Raw genomic sequence first — 6,863 nt, forward strand, 5'->3', positions numbered from 1 at the left:
CACACACACCCGCACACAGTCTGCTCAGAGGAACTCGCAAACCCGGGCCACTAATCAGCCCTCTGTGACGCTGCCGAAGCGCGCAGACCAGCGACGGGAACGGAGAGATGGCGAGACTCCCCGGCAAAAGAGGGGGCCGCGACTGTTCTTCGCTTTACGTACTTACGCATATATACATACATGCATATACATACATACATACATACATACATACATTCTGGCTTTAACTTCTAGCGCGGCCCAGAACTGGCTAAAAGGACGCTGCATCTCAGGAAGCAATAGAATCAGTAAAGCACCCACCTTGTCCCTAAGGGGAATGTTTGCGTGTTCCTAACGCCTCGCGGAACTGCTGGTTGGACAGATGTCGCGCCTGTCTTGCCCTTCCCTGGGCTGGCTTCGCGGCGCCAATTTGCCCTTCGCCTTGGCCCCCATTCCTCCAAACCACCCCAAGGCGCAGCGCAGGACTGCCGGGCTCGCCCCACACCTGCGCTTCTCTGCCATCAAACTGGGGTTGACTGGCCGAGGACTGAGTGTGAGGAGGTGGGTACTAGAAGAGCTCTGGGGAGACCCTCCCCCGCTCCCCGCCCCCAGACCACCAACAAAGCCTCCTTTGACCCGGTGGCTGAAACACAGGAACGCCTAGCAGATAGGTTTGGACGAAATCTTGGAAGCCAGGGACGCCGCTTTGCCTCTGGTGTCTGTGAGGTTATAGCCAGCACTTCGCTCCTCCAAGCTTTGCATTTTCAGATCTACCCCCCACCCCAAGGGATATGATAATAGTAGCTATCTCACGAGTCTATTTAGAGCATTAAATAGGAAAATAATAATAATAAGGCTACCGTGTAACATCTGTGAGGCACGAACTAAATGTTTTATTTGAGGGGATTTCACCCAGTCCGTGGAAGTAGGCATTATTATTATTGCTGTGGTCTGACAGAAGTAAAAGCATAGTGCCTGACACATAATGAGCATACAAAATAAGACACATCATTTTTATTTTATTTTTTATCACCATTTATCCCTTCTATGCCCTCTTCACCTTCACACCTCCCCCTCAAGACACATTATTTTAAATTTACATTTCACATTTTACCTAAATCATAATGGAGGAAAATTTGCAATGAACATCAAATAAAATTATGTAAAAAGATATAAAGCTATATATTGTGAGGAAAGAATAAGTACAACAAAAATATAGACCAATATCTTGGGCCTAGAAATATATAGGCTATGTATATACCCTAATATATGTATCTATATATTAGACTCGTGGTCGGCAAACTGCAGCTCGCGAGCCACATGAGGCTCTTTGGCCCTTTGAGTGTGGCTCTTCCTAAGCCTTAGGAGTGCCCTAATTAAGTTAATAACAATGTACCTACCTATATAGTTTAAGTTTAAAAAATTTGGCTCTCAAAAGAAATTTCAATTGTTGTACTGTTGATATTTGGCTCTGTTGACTAATGAGTTTGCCGACCACTGTATTAGACACATTGTATATAATATGCCAGTTTATAATGTATAGTCATGTATTAATATATAATAACATAAGATATACATGGGGTCTATAGGATGTTATACACACACACCCATAATAGGCCAATTCGTAATTCAGAACCACCCAACGAGTGTGTGTCCCTGAACTGCCATTGATGGATCATGGATATTCCTTAGCAGCCCATTCTCTGAGCCTCAGGGCTCCGTGTGCCATAAGATCATTATGATATTCTGCTTGTGTCTTGAGGAGATAAAGGTTCAGAGGCAGCTTTGAGTTTCCTGACAGCCAATGCCAAACAGGAAGAAAGTGGCGTTTTCTACTGTCTTGGCTCTCTGGATGGTAGCAGAGGCAGGCGCAGCGCAGGCTCTTGGCCTCCCTGCTGGTGGGTTTCTTCCGGTTAGAAAACCTGTCCTTTCTGATCTCTTCAGTGTTCCCCATCCTCCAGTGCTCTTCCCAATTCGCTTTTTGCACCACCAGGAACTGTCTTCTTTTCCATTCCTGGTAAGGATCACCCTGCCCTTGAAGTGTGTGTGGCTCAAGCAGCATCTCAGAGAGAAGAGGAAGGACTTCTTTTCCTTGATCTTCATTTATGATTTTAAAATAATACAAATAAGAAGGTTTATTTGAGAATCACACCACACTACTGAATGTAGCATATGCCATTTACTCAGCCTTCATTCTTGGGCTCCTCAGAGTTCCAAAGGGTCCATCAAAACTCACTTTCTCGGGCTTACAATTGAACTCTGCTCAGAAGTCAAATGTCACTCAGATTTGCCCTCAACAGAAATTAAGTCAACCTTCAAATCTCTGTCCGGTACATGCTGTCCTTTCCTTGTGGTTTCAGTCATCACGCTTGGATGGTTTGGATGGATGCTCTCAGAGATTTTTTAAGTGGGAGGCATTGGCAGGTTTGCTTAATTTACACTTAGCTATTAGATTGTTGTCAGGATTGCCCCCTTTGAGCCCGTAGCTCCAACCAACGCATTCTTCTTCTTTGGTTCTTCCATCCTCTATCACTAAGCTTGTTAGAATATTCCCCAGAAAGCCCAGTGCAGCAAGACCTGGAAGCCCTGGCCTGCCCCTGGTTGTTCCAGGCTCTCCCCCTCTTGCTTGTGGCACTTTGAAGAATAGCCACCAGCTTCTCTGCCTTTGCATTCCATGCAGCCACCAGGACAAAAGGTTGTGTTCAATACACAAGTGCAACCATGGCAAGGCAAGTGGTCAGTTCAATTATCATCAGTTGTCCATTCCAGGCCACAGAGGATGCTGCAAACATAGGCACAGGATGTTGGACAACCACAAACAGAACATGACTTAACGGAGCCAAATAAAATGGAGCCCTATTTAGTCTTGACTGAAGTGGCATCGTTTCTTGAGTTGGCAAACATGCATCTTTAAACACTTTTACTTACACAAAATTGATTTAACAGCTTTGCTAGATGAATGGGTCTTTTTAGGGCACAGATTCTATCTCCGAGATTTCTTCCCACAGCGCCAAGCATTATACCTTGCACACACTAAGTGTTGAAGAGTTATTTGTGGACTCAATGTACAGTTTAAAAGATATTGGCTCTAAATTGAGGCTAAAAAAATTGAATCTTTTTTTTTTTTTGAGCACTGGTTATGTAGTTTAGGTCTACTTATCCCCTGGAATGGTTTTTCATAAAACGTGGCATTTATTTATTTCAAATGGTATTAGGCCTTTGGCCACACTGTTTCTTGTGCTTCTCCTTTTGATTTGACTTCCTGTGTATTATTTTTATCTTGGCAAGGTCTTTCTGACAGGGCTAGAGTGCAGGAATCCTTTCCTCTCTAGCTACCGCAGAGATCAAATCACTTCTCTGAGAGTACAACATCCAAGTCTATGCATGTTTAATACAATCTAGATGTTATTTGGTACCAACTTACCAAAAGACTTTGGGTACTACCTCCCACCCCACCCCCAATAAAAATAGAATATGTCGTTGGCAAAGTGCATTACCTACTACATAAGGTCTTCTTGTGTGTGACCTTCATGTTTGTTTCCTTCCAAAATGAAGTGAAACTGTCTTAGCATCTATCTAACCAAAACGATTATCCATCTAACCAGAACAATTATTCCTGGATAGGGAAGATGAAAAGTGTTGTAACGTTTTACAACTGTAACACATCAAGACTCATGGAGAGTGGATAATCTAATCCCTGGTTGTAAAAGTGAAGACTCAGCCTCAGAAAGGTCAAGATTAGCTAGAGTTAAATAGCATGGTACAGCCAATCTGAGCGCGAAACCTGGTCAGTGTCAGTTTCAAGACACGTGCCCCTACATCAAAAGTGGTATTGGGATGGGGCATTGAAGTTGCATTTATAGGCAGTTTACAAAAGACTTGGAAAACATTCATTATCCACCCCAAAACAGGGGGAATGCTGGTGAAGAATATGACACGGATGCTGGTGCATATTTGGTTTTAAACACTTTATATTTGTGATTCATCTGGGTCACCTATGTGTGGGTGCTTCTACTGATATTGGAACTCTCATCAACCTATTTAAAGTAAGCAATATATACATATATTTATTGCAAATAAATTTTATAGCAAATAAAATTATTCCCATTAAAAGAAATAACATTTATTTTAATGGGAATGATTTACAGAGAAAATACTTCACCTGTCAAAGGTGTTGTTGCAAAGATCAAGCCTTATGAGAAGGCTTTAAAAATCCAGAAGGCACAATGTAAAATGCAAAAGTATTTGTGTTTGTACTACTAAAACATGTGGGCAGAGAATTTTCTGCTTAGTTTGGAATTGAACTTGAAATCTGCTCCTAAAACAATACAATAAATACGCTTGAATTAATTACAATTTTTAAAAAAATCAGAATTATTACAACCTGATGTTGCCTTTCAGGGGTCACATTTTGAAAATCTCTCCATGTGTTAAAAAATGAACGAAAAGAGTTAAAATTAGTGTATTTTAAATGTTTACATTGAACAAATTAAGGTCTTTAATACCCACAAACACAGAATAATCTTCATTATTTGGAGATAATATCAACAGTCTAAATGTTGGTCCTTTGTAAGTGTGAGGCCTAAGGTTAAAGACATTTCCGTTTCCTCCCCGCAAGTCTGAGGTTCTGACCACTCTATTAGGCAAATTTTTATTTTCATGTCACATTCCAGACACAGCTACTCTTTGAGAACATTTTTCAGATGTTATGCATTAGACAGGATTAGTCATAATCCTAGAAATGACCACAGACATGGTTGATCTTACCAGTCCTCCAATGACAAACTGGCTCATAAATCAACAGCTCTCTGCCTCTCCCCAGAGGAAGAGACTAGAGAAAACCTCCTTCTGAAAAGGTTTGGAAGCAAAGCCAAGAGTGCCCTCTTGTGGCAAATGAAAAATCATAATTTTGTTCTCAGTTGTGACTTCATTTGGTGGCTTTGCCCATGTAAGTATCTAAGAGTTCCAAGTTGGCAAATATTAACTAGTCTTTTTCTTGCCACACAGGTCTGTGGACATCTTTGTGATCTGCTCAATAGAAATACATATATATTTTTAAAATATATTTTTATTGAATTCAGAGAGGAAGGGAGAGGGAGAAAGAGATAGAAACATCAATGATGGGAGAGAATCATTGATCGGCTGCCTCTTGCACGTCCCACACTGGAGATGGAGCCTGCAACCTGGGCATGTGCCCTGACTGGGAACTGAACCATGACCTCCTGATTCAGAGGTTGACACTCAACCACTGAACCACACCAGCCAGGCAATAGAAATATATTAAACGCAGTTGATAAGTGTGGGGAAGCATGGGGCTTGGTTGAAAAGTTTGTGGGGAGGATTCCCTGGGAGGCCAGAGGGCCCTGGGGGACCTTGCCGAAGGCGGCAGACCCTGCCTTGACTTTTCCAAACAAGTCTGAGCCCTGGGTGTTTTACTAGAATCTTTATGTTTAGACTTCAAAACGTCCTTGTTTGAAAGACACTACAGATGCAGGTGCTTTCTCAAGGATGTCTACCCTGCTGATTGTATCTAGAGGTTAATTTTAGTTCAAACTGTTGTGACAATAAAAGCCAAAGGAGGCAGGCAAACAGAGCTTTTCGCTCCTAAGGCAAAACAGCCCCTTAGCCTTCTCTTTCAGAGAAATGTGTGTCAGAGTAATCATTCACCCATCGTTCGGGGTCTGCCGGTCAGCCCTTTGGATAAGGAAATCAGAATTCCTACAAACTTGTTACCGAACTTCTTGAGGCACATGCTCCAACCTTGTTCTGCACTCTCAGCCAAGGATGAAACAAAGCTACATTCATGCAGTCTGGTTACAAAGATATAAAACTGGAGCAAGAATGGCTATGCAGCATTTCCACCTCCAGACTGACCCACATACTGAAGAAAATCCCCAGGGATTTGGAAAGGAGGTGAAAGAAAAACACTCCAATAAAAGGTAGGCGCTATAGAATGAAGCCCCCGCTTATTACTATGGCCTGGTGACCACAAGTTTTCAAGGGCATCTGTGAGAGCCTCCATGGCCGTAACCAAAGCAAGAGAAACCAGGTCACCTATGGCACTGAAGCCATTCTCCAATGAGCTCTCTGCCACTACTGTGTAAAACAACAAACAAAAACACCTGCTCACCGTTCCTTTCTTTCCAGCCCTAGCAACGAATCTTGTGCCCGGTTGGCCTTGGTCAAAGGGGAGTGGCATCCTCCTGGGGATGTACATCCTTTGGATCTAGTACAGCTTTACTCTTTTCTGTGGTTGCCATGGAAACACAGATTCCACAAATGTGCAGTCCCAGATGTTACCTGTGCACCTAATTTTATTTCAGTAAATGACAAAGTTCATCATTTTTCACACATTTTGTCAGTGCACACATTTTTATTGACTCACTATATTCTAAGCTGTGTGTTAGATTTGGGGCAAGATATATCTTCTGCCCTCAAGCTCAGAGTAATAGGAGAGATCACATTAGACCCTAAAATCTAGATTTATGATCCTTGAAGCATGACTCATCTCTGCCAGTTCTGGTTGCTTCACTTGTTCATGGCGGGAGTTGGATGGACAGTCCTTGAACCCATGGTCCTGCCTTTCACAGACCACTACCTGCAGATGGGGTTAATCGCTACTTAGTGTCCACTCAGCCTCCCTCTGTGGACCCTGCAAGATGACACTGAAGGTCAGTGTTTCCAAACTATCCCCGATGTTCCTTGTGTTTGAGACGCTCTCTGCTGCCCATTGGAGAGGATCAAACATTCACGGGCAGTATCGGTGAGGTTTACACGGAATAAGGGAGAGAGGGAGAAGATGAGAAAGAAAGGGACAGTCTTACCGAAAGAGAAAGGGAAGCAGAGAAGGGCTATTAAATAAAGACACACACACACACACTAAA

Source organism: Myotis brandtii, unplaced genomic scaffold (genome assembly GCF_000412655.1).
Source record: "Myotis brandtii unplaced genomic scaffold, ASM41265v1 scaffold475, whole genome shotgun sequence".
In the NCBI taxonomy this organism is placed as follows: Eukaryota; Metazoa; Chordata; class Mammalia; order Chiroptera; family Vespertilionidae; genus Myotis; species Myotis brandtii.